Genomic DNA, 24,732 nt, shown 5'->3' with positions numbered 1-24,732 from the left:
ACCTTGAGGAAGTGTTTTATTGGCTAGCTAAGTACTAGCTCATGCTCAACCCCAAGAAATGTGTCTTTGGCATTACATCGAGAAAACTCCTCGGGTTCATTATATCATGATGTGGTATTGAGAATGACCCTAAAAATGCCAAGGTCATCATGGATATGGCTCCTCCTAAGACACTTAAACAACTTCACTCTCTCTAAGGGAAACTATAATTAGTTAGAAGATTCATCTCCCATCCAGCTGATAATTGTCAACCATTTACACATTTTCTCAAAAATGATCAAAATTTTAGGTGGGATCCTATTTGCCAACATAACTTTGAATTGATCAAGCAATACTTGGCTAATCCATCTATCTTGGCTCTACTAGTTGTGAGATGACCACTCATGATATACATCATAGCTACCCCAACAATACTAGGTGCTCTTCTAGCACAAATTGATGATGAAGGGAAAGAGATGACTATTTACTACATTAGTTGTACTCTAGTTGGGTACAAGCTCAATTACATACCAATGGAAAAGGATTGCTTAATTGTGGTCTTTGCCACTCAGAAGCTATGTCATTATATGTTAAGCCACACTATGCAACTAATATCCAAGATTGATCCATTAAAGTATATGTTGTCACGCACAGTACTCATAGGGCGTATGGCTGATTGGTTCATACTTCTTAGTGAATTTGACGTCCAATATGTTGATGGAAAATATATCAAAGGTCAAGCTATAGTAGATCTCTTGGCTAATGTGCCTTTGGTTATAGATCACCCTCTCATTATGGAGTTCCGAGATTAACACCTCTTCCTGATAGAGGAACAACCATCTTGGAAATTATACTTTGATGCATCTTACACATCTCATGGCTCCAAAGTTGGCATACTCTTGGTCACTCCTCAAGGTGATTACATTCCTAAGTCATTTAAACTTCAGTTCATGTGTACCAACAACATCTTAGAGTATGAAGCCCTTATTACAGGGCTCAAAATAGTAGTTGAATAGAACATCATAGAGCTATAGGTCTTTGGAGATTCACAACTTATTATCAAGAAAGTTCTGGCTGAATATCAAACTAAGGATGACAAGCTTCAGCCTTAAAAAGAATTGATAGATTAGTTTAAGCAACACTTTACTTAGATTCAATTCACACAAATGCCTAGATTACAAAACAATGCTGTGAATGCCATGTCTACTAATGGTTCACTTTTGAGATCCCTCGAGAGGCTAGATAGTATAAATTCTTAGTTGAGAAGCTACACAAGCTGGCCTACGAGAATAATGAATGAACACGGGTATGCATCTTGGTTGGTCCCCAATCCCCATGGTACCACAAAATTCATGCTTACCTACTAAATGGTATCATATCTCCCCATCTCATATGAATCCAATGCTAGAGCCTTATTTGTAGAGCATCTCATTACACTATCATAGCTAAACCCTATATTATCATGGTTACAATGAAAAATTCTCTCGGTGTTTAGACCAAAATGAGGCTACAATGACTCTCAAAGTGGTACATGCCAAACTTTGTGGTGCCCACACAAGAAAAATAGTCCTAGCTAAGTAGATACTTTGGGCTGGATATTATTGGCCTACTCTAGAGTATGATACATGTGACTTTGTCAAAAGGTGTCTACCTTATTAGCAACATGCCAATCTAATCTAAGCCCCAGCTCAAGATCTTCAACCTATTGCACCACTAGAGTTGTTTGCATATTAGGGGTTTGACCTTGTTGGTGTTATAGCAACTCTCTCTTCAAAAGGACACAAGTGGATAATCACTGCAATTGATTACTTCACTAAGTGGGTAGAGGTAGTCCCACTTATCACTGCCATAGGAGTTCAAGTTTCTAAGTTTATCCTCTATCATATCATATGTCACTTTGGTATCCTAGCTACCATTTTCACTAATCATGGAGGTAACTTTTAAAACCTTAATATGGAAAATGTAAGAAATGATAATGTTGAGCAAGGAATGAGAAACAATCCAAGTAAGTTAAGTGTGAAACAATGTTACCATAAGATAAGCAAACTCCAAGAGCATACACCAAGATGGTTCAACAATGGAGACAAGGATTTATAAAGGGAAAGCAAAGAAAACCCCTTGTGAGTATTATGAATGAAGGCAAATGCCTAGAGAAGAGAGAGAGAGAGAGTGTGTGTTGGAGCAAAAGTAGTTCAATACAATAACATCGAGTGCTAAAAGTGAAGAAGAAAGAAGGAGGAGCATCTCTTATATAGAGATGAGAGAGGAGTTGTATTTGTAACTCTCGTTTCTATGAATGCCACATTCATAATAGGTGTGTGAAAAGTGTCACAATCCTCTTAAGGAGGATAAACTAAATAAAGAAATAAACAAGAGTTTTCCTTACATGTGGAATAAAGGACAAAAAATGACATGTCCTCCACATGTGTACAAGAGGAAAAACTATATTTAGGGACCCTTGGAATATCCTAATTAATATATCCAAGGAAAGATTAACCTTTCTAACAGAAAAATTGTGCACCTCCCTTCATATCCATCACCATTTTTCTAGCCCATACTTCCCACAATGTAACGATTAGGTAGAAGCAAATAATAAAACCCTACTCAAGATCTTAAAGAAAGTTTTCAATAATTCTTGCTGCAATTGGCATTTGCAAACCAACCCCACCCTCTAGGCTTACCCAACCTAATTTTATACATCCATGGGCACAACCCCATACTCCTTGGTCTATGTTGTTGAGGTAGTAATGCCCATTGAGGTTGAACTCCTATCACTACACATTTCTTTATGGGGCTAGATATCAGATGATGATTACATAGTTGCTAGACTCACCCATCTAGATCTACTTGATGAAAAAAGGCAACAAGCCTATGACCATTTCATGGTCTATCAAAATTGTCTCAAGAAAAAATTCAACAAGAAGGTCCATCCACACCAATTTGAGGAAGGAGACATGGTCCTCAAAGAAAATAGGAAGCTTGAAGCTAACTGAGAAAAGAAAGGAAAGTTTGAACCCACATGGCTTGGTCCTTATGTGGTCACAACATCTTTTAGCTCAGGAGCCTATCAGCTATCAACACTTTAAGGTGAATTATTGAATGATCGCACCAACATTATTCATCTCAAGAAATTCTATGCCTATGATTCTCATTGTATCCCACTAAATAAGTAAGAAATAGTAAAGAAAAATAAACATCCAACAGTAAAAACTTGGCAATTCAAGTGCCTTGGATAGGTACCTTAGTGAAAACCTAGCAAATAGGCACCATGTGTACTTAGCCTATTCATTATCTATCAACAACCTACACCTTCCCCATAACCCCTCCACATCTCATCACCCATCTTCCCATTTTCCAAATGTGTTCCAAGATTTTTGCCCCCGCACTACTGCAAATCACGCCATCTTATTATTATCCCTTAGCTTGGAAAAACTAGTAGAATTGTGTATTCTACCATGGTCCACACATCTATCTTACCCTCGTATCCTTATTGCATATATCATATCAGTTGTATTTTATCTCTTGTACCATACTCATGTACCACACCATTGTAAAAATGACAATATTATATGTATCATGCTACCTCCTCATACTGAGCTTTTCCCTATCATATGCAAGCCCACTACCATATTTTGTCACAATTTTTGAATCATTTGAATGTTTGTATAGTCACACTTGTATATTTTTGAATCCTATAGCAAGACCCTACATCATCAATAGGTTGTTTGTAGAAAATTATAGGTTCTAATTGTGTCATAGTCCCAAATACTACCACTAGGTTCTTACAGGATGCATCCTTCTTCATCTCTAACATTGACCCATCAATATCTAGTCATATTGATCTCTTTGGCAAAAGGTTACTTTTTCATGGATTTATTCTTTCTTTCAATAATGGGTTTTTTGTAGGTTCTTTAAGAGGATCTTTCCAAAGTAATTTAGTTGGTCCCTCCTCATGGTCGCCATAATCTTTTATATTGTGGTGCACTATGACTAGGAAAATTCAAAAGAAAGGTTTTGATCAAGGTCTTTTTCTACTTGTGAGTTAGTTGGATATGGCCCTTGCATATTCTAAACTTGTTTTCACTCATGATCACATGATGCAATTGGGAAATATCATTTGTTTATAGATCATCCAACATCGTTTCCATACTAATTTTCTTTGTGACTCATGTGTGATGTTGGGGCAATCCTTGTGTGATCATTCAAGTCAGTCCTATGTAATATTAGGGTAAAGGCCTTGATGCTCTTAGTAACCTTGGCATATCCCTAATATTCCTATATCAATCATTTGAATGTTTGTATAGTCACACTTGTATATTTTTGAATCCTATAGCAAGACCCTACATCATCAATAGGTTGTTTGTAGAAAATTATAGGTTCTAATTGTGTCATAGTCCCAAATACTACCACTAGGTTCTTACAGGATGCATCCTTCTTCATCTCTAACATTGACCCATCAATATCTAGTCATATTGATCTCTTTGGCAAAAGGTTACTTTTTCATGGATTTATTCTTTCTTTCAATAATGGGTTTTTTGTAGGTTCTTTAAGAGGATCTTTCCAAAGTAATTTAGTTGGTCCCTCCTCATGGTCGCCATAATCTTTTATATTGTGGTGCACTATGACTAGGAAAATTCAAAAGAAAGGTTTTGATCAAGGTCTTTTTCTACTTGTGAGTTAGTTGGATATGGCCCTTGCATATTCTAAACTTGTTTTCACTCATGATCACATGATGCAATTGGGAAATATCATTTGTTTATAGATCATCCAACATCGTTTCCATACTAATTTTCTTTGTGACTCATGTGTGATGTTGGGGCAATCCTTGTGTGATCATTCAAGTCAGTCCTATGTAATATTAGGGTAAAGGCCTTGATGCTCTTAGTAACCTTGGCATATCCCTAATATTCCTATATCAAATAAAGTACTCACACTACATGGTGGTACTTCTTTATGAAGTACCCCACCCTCAAGCTTCAAGTGTATCCCATCACCCTCATCATTTTGACCCATAAAGAAAATTTCTTGTTAATACCTCTTTCTCACACATCCATACTACCCACATCCTACACGTTCTCCTCTTACCATACACATTTATCCTATTAACCCACCCATTCCTTCATGGACCTAATCTCCTACCCCATCCCATTGCCCTGAGTCCCCTACAAATGTATGGTTAAATTTGTGCCTATTATTCCCATCCCCAGACCATGGTTATCGTCAATCAATGATATGGTTTGAACCTACAAACCTCATGTGTTTCCCTATCACTCTATGTACATTTCATTACAAGTTCTCTCACCTCTCCCTACCTTCCCATGATCTCTTTTTATTATTTTTTAGTCATCATTTGCATCATATTAAAGCCCCATGTCACTCATCATTTTCACTCATCCTAATCTATATGGTTCATTCTTAGGTCATATTTGCATTATCATAGCTTTATATCACCTCTATTATTAGAATCTTTCAATTCACTTTACCTATCCTAAACATTAGGCTCATTTTTATTTTGTTTCACCATCATAGTTTAAGTTCATTTTTATCCTATTTCACCATCATAGTTTTACATTTATTTTATCATTCTTCACCATAATAGTTTACATTTATTTTTATCATGTTTCACCATTATAGTTTAAGTTCATTTTTATCAAGTTTCACCATCATAGTTTTATGTTCATTTTTATCCTATTTCACCATCATAGTTTAAGTTCATTTTTATCTTATTTCACCATCATAGTTTAAGTTCATTTTATCATGTTTCACCATCATAGTTTAAGTTCATTTTATCTTATTTCATCATCATAGTTTAAAATTCATTTTTATCCTTCTTCATCATCATAGTTTAAAATTCATTTTATCCTTCTTCATCATCATAGTTTAAATTCATTTTTATCATGTTCCATCATCATAGTTTAAATTCATTTTATCATATTTCATTATCATAGTTTAAATTCATTTTATCATTTTCTCTTGTTTCATCATCATCATTTGAAATCCATTTTATTTATTTTTTTCATCATAAAGTTAAAAGATCATTTTTTCATCATCATAGATTAGAATCATTTCTATTTGTTTTAGCTATCATAAAACATCATACTAATCTATCTCCAACATCTATCAAAACCAAAAAACACACATCATACATATCCTACATCTACCATCATACCTTGCATCACACTATCAGTACCATCTGCTATCTCATCATAAACACATCATATCTTGCATCACAAAGTGTTTGTAACATCATATACCTCATAAAAACATTGACACATCACATCCTACATAAAACCATCTCAGTCCCTCTCCTACATCTAACCACGTACATCTCATACAAACAACCACATAAAAAATAATTCATGGCATGATACTTCGTACATACATTTCTAATCCCAAAGAATGATCATATCTATATATCACACCTGCAAAGAATAAATAATATATCACCCATCCCTACGAAAATACCAAAGTCCATCATAGTCCAATATCCATATAGTACAAATTCCCATACCAATACATTTGATTTGTGCCCACAAAAATACATCCATAAATACCATACAAAAAGTAGCATATCATTGGTCCTCCTCATCCATCACATCCTCACCATGAGACTCATAAGGGTCCCTCTTTTCACCTGACGTTGTTTCTAGTGGAAGTGGTAGCCTTATCTATCCTCCTCTAGTACTTAAGCTCTCTACCTCATCCTCCTCCCACTAGCCCCCTTGTCTCACCTTTGGTTATACCCTATGCACTAAAACCCACCAATCCTCTGTGAGCCCCTAGTGATCCACCCACTCTCTCACCCTCTATGCATGCTTGTATGGGTCCAAGTTATACCCAATTTTATCGACTATCTATAATGCTCTATCCACTTAGCTAGCACCGCTCCATGATACCTCCTGCAATAGAACCCTAATCTCTCCCTCAAATCCTCCATCTCCCCCCTTGACCTCCTCCAATACTCCACCTACTACCACATGTGCCCTCAGCATTGCCACCTCCACCACTAATCTATCCTTCTCCTCCTCGATAGTGTCCATCCTCCCCTACAACATCTGTCTCTCTAAAGCCACCACCTCCAACCTCTCCTCCAAATGCCCAAACTCCATCTGTAGTGTTCCCAAGTCTATCCCTACTCTATATTTCTATCCTTGTACCACATTATGCTCATGATGGAACTAATCCTACTCTATCCTGAGTTGATCCCTTTCATATTGTGTATCCCATAGCAGTTAACTAGTTACCTCATGTACCTATTGTAGAGATGCATACCTACTTGCCAATCCATCATCCCCTCCCCCTAATGATGATCCACCTCTGCCTCCCCCTCTACCTACTAGCCCTTGTAGCCCCTATCCACCCTCCTCCTACTGTCTCCTCTCCTCCTCTGGCCTGTCCTCTCCTTTGTCTAGCTATGGCCTAGTATCCTCTAGTCTCTCCTCCCTCACAACCCTCTACCTCTGCCTATAAGGTGCCTCATCCTATACACCTACCTCTCCTTGCTATTGTAACCCCTTGGCCACATATCTCCCCTACCTCATCACTCGAGTGATCTCTTCTACAACTACTACTACTCTGGTGACCTAGGCCTGACCTATTGGCCTAGGGTTCTCAAACTCATCTTGGTACTCCTAAGTTAAGCCTGCATCTACTATACCGCCAAACCAATCCCACTCTTATGGCACTAAGTCTCGCCATACCTATAGAAACCCCTCCCTCTAAAGTGTTGGCCCAAAAATAATAACTAGCTCTCACATCATGTGTTAATACTAGTCTGGTTCCCTTGGGAGAACCTGTGGCCATCCAAACTATCAAAGGGCCCTGTCTGGATGGTACTGCTTTGTAATATACTCACACCACCCAAAAATGAAACATGGCAAAATGGTGTATATAAAATGTTGTCTCTCCTCCACCCACAACCCAAGACCCATAGATGGCTTCTATGTGATGACCTAAATCTTATCCAACTAGAGTCGCTAGTAATCCACCTCCTCTATATGATGATAGGTGAGTGGATCACCCTAGGTATACACAATTGGCTCCTCTTCCTACGTATCCCTCTATTGAATCAGCCTAAACCCCAAAATGTGCTCCTAGGCCCACACCTATAACATTATCAAAAACCCCACACTCCTCCCCTGATGCCCTGTACCTTGGTATACTATCTGATGAAGGTCTTGGTATAGCTCAGCTTACATTAGTAAGCCCCATGTCACAAGGACTCCATCATCAATAATCTACATGATCATTAGTATCAATGCCAATGTCACTCTTGTACCACTAGTATTTGGGGCAATACACCCCAAACTAGATCGCACGCATAAAAATAGATCCTCATCTTCGCTACTACTTGATCCAAGTGCTCATATAGAGGGAACTGGCCACTCTAGATACAATACTAAACTCTAGGCCTCACTAGTTTTTGTACCACTACCTCTCCAAATATCTCCCTGTTGGCCATCACTAGCCTCGCCTAAATGGGTAACCAAAGGATCCTATATACATCCTCTAGGGTCATTGTCATCTCCCCTATTAGCAAGTGAAATGTACTAGTCTCACTATACCATCACTTACATAAGGTTGTAACCATCACCATGTATGTCCACATGTATGGTAGCTTGACTAGATACCCCAGTCTGATACCATCGATCCTTGCCCAGTCTGTAGGCATAAACTACTCTCCGGCACATAGCACAACTGCATGTCGCTCTCACAGCACCAAAGTGTCCAATGACCACTATTACAAGAAAATACTAACACCAATTTTCTTTTTCTCCTCCCACACAATGTAACCATGTTAAACCCCCCAACCCCTTTTTTCCCACCAAAATTTGTACTTTCCCCTTTTCTTAGTATTCTTTTGAATGATCATGACCCAGATTCCTACCATTACATTGTATAGCGAGATCGCTCCTTAATTATTTCCTACCCCCAAAACCCTAACTAGAATTCTTGCTATCCTAGGTGCACCCCCATGTTCCCATAGCCCTAGCTTACCATGGGAATGCACTTGACCCATTACCCCTACCAGCCAACTTTTCCATGCTCCCGCATTGACCTATTCTTAAAACTACCTTTCATCGTGAGACCATGTTCCTGCAAAAAGGAATGTGTTTTTGCTTGCAAGTTCTCTACTCTACATAAAATTGAAGGAAGATTTGCATTCTCACAATAACTACTTATCGAATTCATGATCTCATAAAAATGGTTTTTGTTCCCTATTTTCACCCCTACCCTCTAGATGATTTTGTAGGTCAGGGTCCCACTAATCCATAGAGTGATCTCATCGAACCCGTGCCTATAGAAATGCATTTTCTAAATTGTAGAAATGCTATCACCTGAAATACATAAATTAGTAGACAAAGTTTTTTGACCCTACTAGTCATTCCGGTGTCTGTCTCACCTGTACTCGATGTACCACGTCCACTCAATGCTTTGGCCATTCCTATGTAATCATCACCTCATCCAACTTAAAGTTCCAAACAGCAATATAACAACATTAATATGAGAGAAAATGACCCTTTCTACCCCTCTTAGCCTCCCTTATAGACCTCCTATGGTGTCCTTTTTTTTCTCCCTGACCACTTCTACACCCATCTTTTCCTCCTACCCTAATATTCTTACAAAATAATTGTCCTTTTCATACTTCTTTTTGCCCTTCTACATCTCCCCACTCCTGTAAACTTGTTATAACTTTTCAATAAGTCACCAAGTTTCTTTTTCTCTCCCTACCGCCTTTTTGAGGGGGCATCATGGAGTCCATTCTATCCTCTTCTATTCAAGACAGTTGCTTTAAAAATCTTCTTTGCATCATTTATATTCAAACTTCTTTGAAGTATTATTTTCCCAACACTATGTCAAAGAGGGGCAAAATGTAGACACCTAAATTTGATTACACCATTAGGTAATATTATTTAGTCATCTTCTAAGACATTATTGACTAAATATTTATTATTTAATTAATTAGTTGTCATCCTCTAGTTAATTTATTTATTTGATTAACTATAGTCCAAATTGATAAAATCAAATGATAACCCAAAATCAATTTATCAATCAAACCCCTATTACTCTATTAAATTAAATAAATGTCAAAATCTATTTGATTTAATTTTTCAACCCACTTTTTATTAAATAAATTATTTAATAAATCATCCTAAACCCCTAAACCATCCTTAAAACCTATATTTACCACTAATCCAACCCATTCACCCATACCAACCTCACTTAGCCAACTAACTAACCCATCCCATCAAAGCTAAGCCACTTACCTCTTAACCTCATTTCTAAGCCAAGCCTAATCCTCCTCCTAAGCAAGGGTTAAGACTTGCTAACCCAAACAAAATTCAATGGTCTCCCTTGTCCTCTTCCATCCCTATCCAAGAGCATTAACAGCTCATACATGCCATTAATGCCTCTTACATCCCTCTTACACACTCTTCCTCCCTCATTACTCTCCTTGACACTCCATTTTGACCACCCAATTCCCTTGTGACACTTGTCACAAGGATAGAGCCCTCAAGAAGCACAATCCATGTGCTCTCCTCTCATTACATCCTAGCCCTTTCTCACCTTCTCTCCATCTTCACATCCTAACCCTCCATCTCACTACCCCTTAGCCTATAAATTGAGCCCTTCCCCTCTCACAATATATCATCTACCAATGCAAACTCATAATGCCCCACTAACCACAACAGCATAGCCATTTGATAACATTTCCATGTTAAAATCCACCTACACATCCGTTGTTGAATCCTCCACTCATCCCCATTCTTGACAGAAAACCCATTACTTGAAGCTTGAGCACAACTGAGTACACATCAATCCATATCAAGACATATCTATGTCATCACAGGTTGCACTTGAGGAGCTTACCATTCTTGGTCTACCTTCCTCCATGGTGTTCACCTTTTTGTCTTATCATAAGTGTTATTTTAATTTATCTTGTGGATGTTGAATTAACTCTTAATGTTTGTAGCATACTAGGTTTTTAGCATTACACAAAACATAGGACATTATCAGACCAAAAAGTATATGGATTTTTATCATTATTGATTTTTGGTTGTTCAAATATCCAAGAATCAAATACAGGTTATGCCTGATATAAGTCACCATAGAATATAATTTAAATGTTTCCAAGGGTTTCTTTGGAAAATGTTTGATTTGATAGAGTCTTCTATTGATATTATACAACATTCTAGATCCAATCATGTGGCTTCATCAATAAGCAAGATTTCCAATTCTTCTATTTTTTGCTAATGCTATCTAGTGTGTTCGAGTCTAGAGGTTGAATCCTAAAAGAGATGCATGGAAGGTGAAAGATGGAATGTGTGGTTATGCCACCTGCATTGAGAGCACATTTTCCTATGGAAGCCATGATTAGTCCTTTCAGTTTGAAGGGATGACTATCTAGTTGCTTATCATATATTCAAACCATTGCTTCAAAGATGAATTTAGTTGTAAATGTTTTGCCAGTGCCAACCCCACCTGTGAGGAACAAGTGCAATGGCTTATAAGGGTCAACACATTTCTTTATTAGCATGACTTTTAGTATTGATTGTTTTTCTATATTCAATTGTCATCGCAATTTGTAATAATTGTCATAGCTAAGTAAGAATAGGTGGGCTATTTATAAGAATTGAGATTTACAGATGACATCTATTGATGTAGAATACTTGACATGTTTGATGGTGCAAAAGCACCTAGGAGGGAAAGTGATTCAATGAAGACACCAGAGACTAAGGAGGAGACCTTGAAAACAAAGCCAATAAAATGGGATATCTTGAAGCTTATTATGGCCTTTTGTAATGAAAAATGCAATGTAATGGATAAATGTCTTAAAGGTCCTAATAGAGCCCTTAGTTCTAAAATGCAATGTAAATGGGCTAATAATTCCTTAAGGGTCTAGAGAGGCTTGTTAATAAGTTTAATTAAGTCATAAGATCAATAGAAAGGTGTTAGTATTCATTAGGGGTTGGTTGGAGTCTTTTGTTAAAAAAAAGTTTCAAATTTGAAATAAGCCTAACGGTTAGTTAGGATTATGGGGTTTTTAGGATTGTTTTAATGTTTTATTAGTTGTAGTCATTCCAACTAAATAGTGGAAGTTAGAATGTGAAGGTTTATCTATTTGCTCGAGTTTATCATTTCACTTTTTTGTCTCTTTTTGTTTTGCTTGAATACATTTGAAATAGGTTTGTAATAACAACATAAAGATCATATAAATAAATACTATGATGAAAGATAGATAAGATTAAACCATCATAGCTTTAAACTATTTAGTGTTGAGATCAATACAATGATTGCTAGCAAGACAAAGTCTTGTTTTGGAAACAAGTTTTAACAAAAACTGGTGATAAGTATTTGGTAATTTTCTATATTTTTTTGTATACATGGTTAAATTTGACAGTCACAATAGTGGAGTTATATCTTCTTTAAATTCCTCCTTAAGTTCTTCTTTTGTGACAATGTTGGAGCTAGTTTTGATGACACTATGGACTCTATTATACTCAGTAATTGTCTCCTTAGAAAGGGATGGAGCATTGTGTCCACATCCAAAAAGGAAGTACTTAATGGTTGAGGGTTTTCCCTTAGCATTGTAGGTCTTGGCTGCCTCCAGACATTGGATTAGCTAAAACAAATTGTTTTTGTTTAATTTAGGCATCTGATGACTTGTATAAGCGGCTCACTATCCAGCATTGGTTCTACTTCTTCTTTTGGCTTTGTGGAAGGGGTTCCTTTGGGTCTACTTGCTTCAACATGTGGCTTGCATAATCAAGTAGTGATCTTTCTATTTCTTTTTTGTTCTTGCGCCATGGATTACTACATGAAATAGGCATGCTAGTGATAGTAGCATAAGAAAGAAGTTTTATCTTGGTCCTAATATTGGAATCATTGCTTGCATCTTTCGTCTACCTTAAGAAAGAATGCACAATTGCTACTCTAAATGAGTATTAGCGAGGGTAGACTAGATGCAATGCATACATACCTATACACAAACATAGAGAACAAAGGCACATTGCAAGGAGTTGAAGGTGCAGTGTATATGGTCACTACTCTTCCTAGTAGAACTATAATAGAGTACTTGCAATAATAGAATGTTGATATGACATTTTATTTAATTTATGGTTGACATTTGAAGAATTCACCTAGATTTTATAAGGTACAATAAATCAAAGTAAATTGAAGCCATGGGGTTTGTACATAACCTTTTTCAATGTAAGTATTGATAAAATCTACTAATTGTATTAAATTGGTTGAATAGTTTAATATTAATATTATAGATTAATATCAATGATCAATATTTTATTGAGAAAAAATAATATTATAATATAGTCTATTATTGTATTGATTACTATTAGTTAGTATTAATGATTAGTATATTATTTATTAGTTCATAATATTAAATAAAAATCATATTAAGATTATATTCTAATATATTATTTGGAGTATAGTAATAGTTTTAGTAATATTAATTTATTTACTTACATTTATAAAGGCAGTTGACTAATAATATTCTTGGCAAAGAATATGTTTATTCAGTTCTTCCATCTATCAAGGAACCAAATAATAAAGAACCTTGTTTAACGATGTCACACATTTACCTACCAGATAATATTTTTTTCTTCCACATAAATGTTCAATCTTCACTGTGGTAATGTAATCAATGCCCCTTGCCTAGTCCAGGATCACTACAAGAAGAGTTTGTTTGGAGATATACTAAACTAACGAATCTATAAACTAGAAAAAGTTGAATGGACTCACTTGACATAGTCAGTTACGTTTTCATAATTATAAAATAGATCGCCCAGAAGTGAGGCATGTGCTTTACTGTTTCTACATGGTGTATATTATAACTATTTATCAAAAACATGTAATTATATTTGAAAAATAAATCCTAAATCATGAGTAAGTTAAATGTTTATAGATCATTTCTCTATTTTGGTGGCACTAAGCTTGTCATTTGAGAAAAAGAAATTACACTCTAAATTAAAGTTAAAGATTTTGGTAAATTTTGTACTCAATTTATTTGGCATCAAGATTTCAACAATATAATATTACTTTATTAGTCCATACGAAGTAGCTTCTAGAAAGGTATTGTTGGAGTTACTATTCTAGAAAGGAATGTTAAGACTATTGGTTGTAATAATACTAGCAATTTGTCAATTATTTGAAACTACTATCGTAGATATGTAGAGTTGACATTACCAGTAATCTAAACATGGGGCATGACTTGGCAATTTAGAGTTGAGAATAGGGTTTGGACATGTACTCAAAAGGCTATAGCAAAGGTAAAATAATTTTGCACCCACCTTTAAGTACTTCAGTCACATGAAGCACTATGATGAAGAGAGTGTCAAATATAAAGAAAAATAATGGCTTTTGACATGGCATGCAAATGTCAATGCAGTGTAACTATCATCCATTTATAAGAACAAATTTAATGATTAGATAAATTCGTTCACGATTTGTCACTTGTTCCACTTTGTAAATTATATATCTTGAGCCATATATCATATTAAATATAATATTAAACTTTAATTCTTGTTACATTTATATTATATGATAAGCTACAACCATTTTAAATTAGTCTTATGCCACGTGTTATATATATGAACATGCTTGATAGATATATCCAAAGTTTTCCCTATCTCAATTCTACTAGTATATTATATATTATCTAAGACCATTTATAATTAAGTCTTGTGTCACATGCTATATATATGAAGATGCTTTATAGATAGATCCATAGTTTTCCTAGTCTAGATTCTACTAGTATATTATATTGTGTCTCTATGTTGTTGTAATAGTGTTTGTGTTCTTGTGCTATGTTGATCTTGGATTCATTTTAATGAATTTTTTTGACACATGTGACACTTTAATTTGCAAAGTTTTTAATATTGTTACCTATTATCTACTTTCAACTCTTTTCCATGATCTAGGTGAGATTTCATTATATGGTTTGGTACAAGGTTAAAATAGATATCACATGTTTGAGGAGAAGTATACTTCTACCTTAGATTAGATCCATCAAATTATCACTTCTAAAAATAGAATCTACAAGGTATGACCTAATGGTAACTAAAAAATACATCAACAAATCATAGGCAAAATTTAGTTTATCCTGCTACAAACAACATAATACCATGAGTCTACCTCCACAAATTGTTGAGGAGGAAGAGTACACTATTCTATCTGTTGGAAATATAAGAGGAGTAAATGAGAGGGGAGGGGTGAATTAATCACCACCAAAAAATCCAATATCCCTTAAGATGTCAATACAATTCAAAACCAAACTCTGCTAAAACTAAAATGTTGTTCTAACTTTGTTAATACAGGAATGCTCGATTAACACTAAGAATTACTGTCACTCAACAAACACTGAAATGATTACTTCTTAAGATTTTTAGTATGATTTAACCTTAATTAAATTACTTTTAGAATCATAAAGCAAATAACATGAACACAAGAGACATCAAGATTTAATTTGGAAAACCAATTTGGGAAAACCACCAATTGCAACTAGTTATTACTTTTCACTCTTCTAAAGTGAGCCCTGTTAGGATTCAACCCAATTAAAGGTTACAAACACACTAGTAGGTATGACCCTATTAAATTATTTAGTTCACCCTATTAGGAGTGGTCTTGTTATAGGTTTTTAGACACTTCAATCTAGAAATGCCACCTTGTTAGAGGATTTGGCAAGTAGTTGTTAAGCTAACTTTGTTGGGAGATTTTATTCACTTCTACAATTATTAGAGAGTAATAATAATATGACTTGATTGTCGATGCAACTATATTTTCTAATTTTAGATCTTTTTTCTAGCTTGAATACTTGATCCTCTTTTATTAGAATGTTCTTTGCAACTCGATCAACTTGAATACTCTAGTATCCTTCCAATTCGTTTCCTTGATTTATCTTTTCAATGCCATGCTTCTTCTAAAAATAAATCCTATGATTGACCTTGTATTTATATGTTTTACCTTGTCAAGTCAACTTGAATACAATTTCAACCAAATGAAATTCATCCCATGAGTTAGCTAGAACTAACCAACAAAATTTTCAAATCAAATATATTGATACAGGAAAATCCTTTGTTAGCCGACCCAACTCGATCAACACTAACTTAGAAACAACTTTCCTTCAGACTTCCTTTGTTAAACAGATGAGCTCAGTTAACACTAGTTTCATGTCAATTTTTCTTCGATAATCGAGTGAACTCAATTAATACTGGTTACATGTAGACTTTCCTTAGGTAATCGAGTGAGCTTGGTAGACACTGACTCTAAACTTGGTAAACACTGAAATGCTCATCATAAACTGGAACTTCCTTTGACTCGCAAGTGAGCTCTGCATACACTAATTTCTTAGTATACTTGACATTTGTGTAACATCAAAGATAACATACAATTGAATGATTGTATCCAACAGTCTCCCTCTTTGATATTGATGGCAACACAACATGCCATGATACATAGAAATTTTAGAGAAAAATAGAAGTAAAGATAATATCCTTAGTTTCATTCTGATTCTCATCTATGACAACTTCCTCTATCATTGTGAACTCCCTCAATCATCAATCTCTAATTGCAATAACTATAATACCTCTTTCTAACAATAAACTCTCCCTCTTTGATATCAACTCAAAATTTGATGATATAACATCTCAAACATTCACAAAAATTTCTCTAATATATGAAAGAAAACTCTCCCTCCTTCACATCTTATGCCAAAGACAATAATCAATGTAGTTTTCATGTACCTGATGTATAAATTCATTTGCAATCTACCCTGACAATACTGCATCAACTTGTCTGGTCTTTAAAGTGTTAAGTTGATGCATCACTAAAATCTAATTAATGAGCTTCAAATAGGGGAATGACCCCTAGGTTACCTCTTAGATAACAAAATGCATCCTTATGAAATGGCTTGGTGAATATGTATACAATTAGTTCTTTTATATTCACATATTCCAATCTCACCTCCTTATCTTGCACCAATTCTCTCAAGAAATGATATTTTATTGCAATGTGATTGGTTTTGGTATGCATCACTGGATTCTTGGATATGTTGATTGTACTAGTTTATCACAAAAGATAACAACTAGGTGCTTGATCTCCTCCTTTGTACTTGACAATAGTTGTTTGAACCACACAATGTTGAAATAATTGACTATTGTAATAATGTATTATACTTCTACTATAGACTAAGAGATATAGTTCTTCTTCTTGCTTGTCCAAGATACTAGCCTCTTTCCAAGAAATAGTGCTCCACCACTAGTGCTCTTCCTATCATCAACACTTCCTACCCAATCAGTATTAGTGAATGCTTTTAATTCAAAGTTGCCTCCTTTCTTATACCACAAATCATTTTCTTCAGTACCTTTTATATTTCTCGTGATTCTTTTTATTGCTAGATCATATGATTTTATTTAGGATTAGCAAAGAATATAGCCACCATACCAACTACTAATGCTATATTAGGTCTTGTGTGCACTACATGCTAATTTTTTCCAATCACTGATCTATATGTAGCCTTACCTACCTTCTTGGAATCATTATTTTTAGAAAGCTTATGTCCAGTAGACATAGGTGTTCCAACTGGTCTAGAATCTTCCATTCCAAATTTCTTCAGTATCTCCTTGATGTATTTTGATTGAGTAATGTAGATACCATCCTTCATTTGTTGAACTTGTAAGCCAAAAATAATCTCTCCAAATAATGACATTTCAAATTCCTTACTCATTTCCACAGAAAAAAAATTTGCACAAATCATCATTTCCAATTTATAATATATCATCCACAAAGATTTATGCCAACACAATCTTCTTATATTTTCCTTCTTTGATGTATAGGTTGTTTTTATCAGTAGTTCTTTGAAAACCTAACTTTATGAGATAATTATGTAACCTTTTATGCCAAGCTCTTTAGGCTAGTTTGAGACTATACAAAGCTTTGTGTAGTCTGCAAACCATGTCCCTTTTACTAAGATCAATGAAACCTTCTTATTTATCAATGTAGACTTCCTCTTCTAAGATTCTATTCAAAAAATATTATTTCACATCTATTTGATATGCTTTGAATCATTTATGTGCTTCATATGCAAGGAGTGTTCTAACACCTTCTAGTCTAGTAATAGGAGCAAAAGTGGTGTAGGGGAGCTTAGGTGAGCTAAGGAAGACCTAGGGATCCCTTTGGGATTTTAGCTTGTAGTGGTGTTATCCACACCACTAGGTGAATAAAGGGACTCATTTAGTCCTAAGTATGTGAGTGGTAGGTTTGACAAGCCCAAATACGTCAAAGTTGCTCTTAATTGTATACTAGGCCAAACTAGGTGTTTTGGGGCCTAGAAGGGTAAAATGGTAAAATCAAGGTTTTAAGTCCTATTTGGACATTATATAAGGTTTCATGACTTTTGGAGCAATTTTGACAACTTAACTCCTTAAAGTGTAAAAGTTGTTCAATTGTTGTCAATGTTGTCCATGACAACATTGACACCTTTTCTTGCATTTCGAGAAACTTTGTCTAGAAGGTTTTATAACTGTCTAAAATATTTAGGAGCATAGATTGAAAGCCTATATGAGGTCATTCTCATCCTATTCAAGGGGTTGGAGAAGTTTGATATTGGACTATATGTACTATGCAACAAGTTTTTAATAGTAGTTTTGAGCTTTTGAGATCTTTTGGCCAGCATGTGGATTAGATTTGGATATTTTTGAATTGGAAGAGTTAGTATAGGTTGGTTTAATATTTTTTATAGTTTTAGTTTTTCATTTTATTAGGTTTATGTGCTTATTTAAAATTGTTTAGTTTTATACTAACTTGTTGTCCTAAATTAGGTTGTGTTTAAAGATGGAGTCATAGGACCACTTCCCAATGTAGATTTTGTATAGACTTTTAAGATTTGGAACATGACTCCGTTTACATTTTTATAATGGAGATGGGCCCCTAGAAAGCTAAGGAGCTATTTATAAAGTGATGCTCTAGGCAAGTCCTAGTACCTTGGTTAGGGATCACATAGCAGAGCAAGTGAAGTTAGAGTGGTTGAACGTGTCTAATACTTCAACCTGAGATTGGAATATGCTAGAAGGTGTTGTGGAGTGACCCCAAATAAAATGGGAAGCCTTGGTGGAAGTCCTAAGGAAAAACACTCTTTTTATCAGACAACAAGCCAAACCCTTGAAAACCTTATTTTAAGGCTAAAATTGTGTCTTTACATTATAGACAATTTGGGAACCCCAGACCCCAAAAATCCTTAAGGTATCTAAAAAGGGTACTTGGAATGATGGTTTTTTGGATTCCTTGTTAAGAATTTTTGCAAGATAATTGGGTTTTTTTTGCATATGGAGGGTTAGTTCCCTTAGCCCTATTACAAGCATTTGAATGTATTTTTGTTTAAGAGTTGGAACTCGATTAGGGTTTCTTGATTGATTTTGGTTGAGGACCTTGTGTGGAGTCCAAGTATATTCCTAGATTACTATCCACCCATTTGGGGAGTCTAATGATCATGTGGGGTTATTTGTGTTGAAGAAGAGATAGCAAGCAAAATTGTTCTACTTGGTTGATGTGTAATAATTGAAAGGTTTAGGATCTACTTGGTTAGAGTCCTAAATAGCATAGGATGAGTAGAAGCCCTATTTGGTCAAGTTTATGACCGAAGGATACCCTAAGGAAGAGGAAAGATTGGTTGTCACATCAAATTGGTATCAAGCTAATTAAAGACTTGGGAAAAGTGGTGTATGTCTACAACTACTGGAGAATCAATAAGTGATTCTAGTATGGTGACTAATGCAGAGCTAGCCAAGGAAGTTGATGAGTAAAAGGAGAAGAATCAGCTCCTTTAAGTATCCTTGGAAGAGATGAAGACAAAATTAGAGGAATTTATTGATGCGTCTAAAAGGAAGGAAGAAGAAGATAATTAGAAGGGAAAGGAGGTACAGAAGAGGATGTTGTACCTAAACCTAACCCTATCTTGAATGAAGAGCCCTTCCTAAATGCTATAAAATCCCTAGGAGGAAAAGCTTTGGAAAGTGTGTCACTTTTCAATAGAAAGATGGACATTGATGTAGTGATAGATTGGTTGGATGGCATAGAGAACCATTTTGAGTGTCAAGGGGTGTTAAAGGCACAAAAGGTCAAAGTGGCTAAGTTAAGACTTAGAGGTTTAGTCTTGACATGGTGGAAGTATGTACAAGATGAGAGGATCAGCATGGGAAATAATCCTATTGCCAACTATAATGCCATGGTTACTAAGTTGAAGGATAACTTTCTACCAAAAGACTTTGTAATATAACTCCACAAAAGAAGACAAGGACTAAAGAAAAAAGACTTAGATGTGACCTCTTATACAAAGGAGTTTCAGAGATTGTGTGTCTTAGATCCAAAAATAAAGAAGAGGAGCCAATAAAGGTGGATAGATACTTAGGAGGTCTAAAATGGAACATCCAAGAGGAACTTAGTTTTTGGGCACCTACCACTATCCAAATGTGTCATTAGCTAGCCTTAAGAGTGGAGGAAAAGAATTGGGAGAAAGGAGACTCTAACTTCAAAGATAGAGGCAAGGGTAGAAATCAAAGAGGACAAAGAGGAGATTACCAAGGTAGAGGTAATGAGTAGAGGAATCAAGTTGAGAACAAGCTCACTAAGAAAACCAATGAGGGAACTTTTAGAGGGGGTTATTGCAAAGATAGGGGTAACCAAGGAGGCTCAAACAATGATACAAGATCAAGAAGAAGTAGTTGTTATTTTTCCACTATGAGATGCTATAATTATGGACAACTAGATCATCCAAGATATAGATTCCTTAACAATCCTTCTTCTTCTAACCTTGAAAAGAGGATAGTGTTGAAGTTGATGAAAGATCAACCCTACAACTCCCAAGAATCACTTATATGCAAACACCTATCAGAGAAGAAAAAGATGAGAGGAGGCAAGTGTTTTCTCTGAAAACATGAAAATTGTATTCTTAGATAAAGAAAATATTATTAAATTACAAAGAGATCAATCCTTATAAAAGGAGATCAAAGCCCTAAAAAGGTCTAACCTAGGTTGCATAATAATAATTAATAAAAGAATTAATTATTATATGCCTAAATTTTAGCTTAAGCAACTAGAGTTAATTAGGAAACATCTAATTACTCTAACACCCCACCTTAAGATAAACTTAGGGAGTAGCTAAAAACCTAGAAACTACTATTGAAAGTAGAAATGGGTCCCAAAAAACAAGGCCTGATGAGGTACCCAAGAACAACCAAATCTCTGAAAAGAGGAGAAATAAAGAAAACTGCATGGGAAATACCCTACTCCAAAAAGAGATGGAAAAACATGTTGAAAGAACCTAGTGAAGGACTAAAGAAGCCTCCAAACTAGGGAATATTCCAAATGATAGGAACAAAAGATAATCATGAAGAACAACATTGAAGCATTTAGAAGCTGCAAAGCTCTGTCAAAAGTAACTGCTAATCTGAAGAACCTCCACTAGAATAGAACTTGACTATAATCTATATCGAATTAGGAGTTGCACAAAGGTAAACAACTTAACTCAAGGATATAGATGGCATGAAACACCAAAGCTTGAAGAGATGATCAATCGAACCAAGGAAGCATGAGAAACAACAGAAGAACCCCCCCAATGCAGACACGGGTGAGGTGATAGGCAACTAAAATAGTGGGCCGAAAAGAACTGCATGTCAAGGAACCATGATCAAGATGCACAAAAGATTACATATGTGTTACTAAGGTGATAAATCTCAAACATGTCATGAGGCTAATATCATAGAAGGGACACTCACTAGACAAAGGAAGATGGCAAACAAAGGAAAAACATCAAACCCCCATGGCACTTTATTAGAGTAGTGCATGTATAATAAGGCACAAGATATAATGAATCCAAAGAATATAGTAATCTTTAAGAGTGTCCTTAGATGACATTACTCAAATTAGAAGGCAAACAATTGAAACAAAAATACAAATGCAGATAGGCACTTTATCTTAATGTGATTGCAAGAATACATACAAATGATGTCTAAATAGACTAGAAGAGACATAAGACTAATAAAAAAGATAGTACAAGTCATGACGAATCATCTAAAGAAACAAAATTGATCCTTGGACCTAAAACAATCAAGATATCTACCAGAATGAAAAAATGGAGAAGACTGAATAGAATGTTCCTGGAGAAGAATCTAGAAAAATAACTAACATCACTGAAAAGAGCTCAGAAATAGATTTCCAATGATATAAAGAATTCCCAAAGAAGAGATTGGATGCTCAAGATATGCCTCCCAGAGTGCAAAACTAAACTCCTAACTTTGATAGTAGAAAAGGCCATAAAAAAAGCATCAAAACTAGAAATCAACTGTACCACTATTACGGGTTTAAAACTAGCTTTTTGACAATGTCTTGTTTGCAAAAAATAGAGCTTGTATGCCTGAAATATGAGAAAAAAAGTGAAGGTGGGTCCAAAAAGAGGCTAAGGAGGTGATAGGAAGTGGTGATGTAATTCTAATGTGGCACTAATGTCAGCAAGTGATGAGCCCAAATTTGATGGGTAAAAGACTATCGAGGCAAAAAATGCCTAAAAAATGACCCTTGCTGGAAAAAATTCTAGCCACTAGAAACGTGTTAGAAATTCAAGGGCCAGTGCCAGATTAAAAACTAGTGGCCAAAATAAAACAAACTCCACGTTTGAAAATATGCCATATAAGTGACTAGTTCACTGGAAATACTAGCTGGAAGAAAAATATCCCATTCTACCAAAAAAAATTTGCAGAGAGATATGTTGGTGCCGGAAGACAAAGTCTTGTGGCCAACAATGGCAAGTGATAGAAAAAAAAAGATTCCATCTTGCTGGAAAAAAGATCAGGTTGCTAGAAAAGATCACTGGAAAAAATAATCCAAAGATTTTATGCGATATCTAGATCCACCTAAGTGGCAAAGCTCATAAACATCAACATTGAGTTCCATTTCCTTACCCCAAGTAGAACTTGACATCCAATTCATGTAGGAGGCTCATAATTTGAGTAAACACAATCCAAAGTGAGTAAATGATCCAAATCACATACAATCTCAAAGCATTAATCTGCAAACTCCATGTCATGCTCAAGCCTTCAAAGTGCCTCCAAACAAGTAACTATGTGCTGATTGTGCATCCCACACAATGAGGTAGGACCTCCAAAGCATTTGCATGGAGAATACATAGGCTACAAAAACAATGTGAGGCATACATTAGAGGGGGTCACAAGGCTGATAGCATGGGCTTTGAACATAAGCCCATGCATGATTTTCACTACTTATCAAGATTATTTATTCAAAGTGGAAACTCCTTGTCAAACTGTTGAGAAAGTTGGCTTAACCACCCACGCACACTTAAAAATGTGCCTCCACCAAAAAACTATCAAATCTTCCAAAAATCAAGCACAAATCACCAATTATGTCAAAAAAAACTTAAGCTCTTTCATTATTGTTGAATCGTAGTTTAAAGCATTGAAGTTGGCAAAAAAGAGGTTGTAGACATGGACTGCAAGGCTCGAATGGGCTTGCATGTATGGAGGATGGGAGTCTAAGTTGGAAATGCCTCCACATCATAAAGAAGTCTTCTAGCCCATGATGAGTGTAGTCCAAAGAAATCGCATGGTGGCCAAGGAGGAATGTGCCAAGATGGAGCCCAAAATTGTAGTCAACCCTCAAAATGACTCCACCAATCATGGGTATTCTTCCCCATTAAAAAAATTGAATTGGTCCTAAACCCTATCAAATGGACTACAACTGAGGGCTAAGAGGGTGGTACACTAGAATAAAGGTGCAGTGACTGGTCGAGGTCAAGAAAAGGTGGTTTCAAATGAGTTGCATGTGAATCAAATCCTCCACAGAGCATATCACACTAATTAATGAAGAAAGTTGGCTAACAAGTAGATCCATCTGACAACCTTAGTATGACTTCATTAACCATTGAAAAATAATGTGCAAGGAGAGAATAGGATCTCATCCACAATTCTCTAAGATTCAAAATCCAACAAAGTCTCACAACCAAAAGCATAGATACATGCTTAAAAAACCATTTCAACTGCAGGCCCATAGTGATTGAGCAGATGGGGCAGGGGACATGTGAAGTCAAAAAGAAATCTCCTCCAATATGTGTGCTTTCCAAAATCTTGTGTGGTAGACAAAAGGATATTCATCTTTACCCAAAAAAATGCTTTCTCTTTACATACAAGCATGTAAAATTTTTGTTTTAAAAAACAAACAAAAAATTACCAATGCCTCCCAAAAAAATAATGCATCTATGTGAAGGTGGGGACTTCACGAAAAGTGTGTCTCCTCAAAACAAAGTATTTCACAAATGAGCATAGACTCACCTCAGTTTGCATGCCTAGGTCAAAAATAGACATATTTTATATGGAAATGGGGGCTTTCAAGTGCTCTGAGCTCAATGGTGATGTCTGTTTTTGCTCAGAGTGCCTCAAAAATTAGTGACCCCCCAAATCCAATAAAAAATGTTGAAAGCTCAGATCTGAAAACCAATGTCAGATTTGATGCCAAATATCTCATGAATAGAATAGGGGAATGAAGATCTGGAGCTCTAATATCATGTTGAAGTTGATGAAATATCAACCCCATAGCTCCCAAGAATCACCTGCATGCAAACACCTGTCACACAAGAAAATGATGAGAGGAGGCAAGGGTTTTCTTTGAAAACATGCAAATTGTATTCTTAGATAAAGAAAAGATTATTAAATTACAAAGAGATCAATCCTTATA

Source organism: Cupressus sempervirens, chromosome 3, assembly GCF_028749045.1.
Source record: "Cupressus sempervirens isolate cs-2001-9-10 chromosome 3, ASM2874904v1, whole genome shotgun sequence".
Classification (NCBI taxonomy): domain Eukaryota; kingdom Viridiplantae; phylum Streptophyta; class Pinopsida; order Cupressales; family Cupressaceae; genus Cupressus; species Cupressus sempervirens.
The sequence above is the reverse complement of the archived record's forward strand: the minus strand, read 5'-3'. Positions refer to the sequence as shown.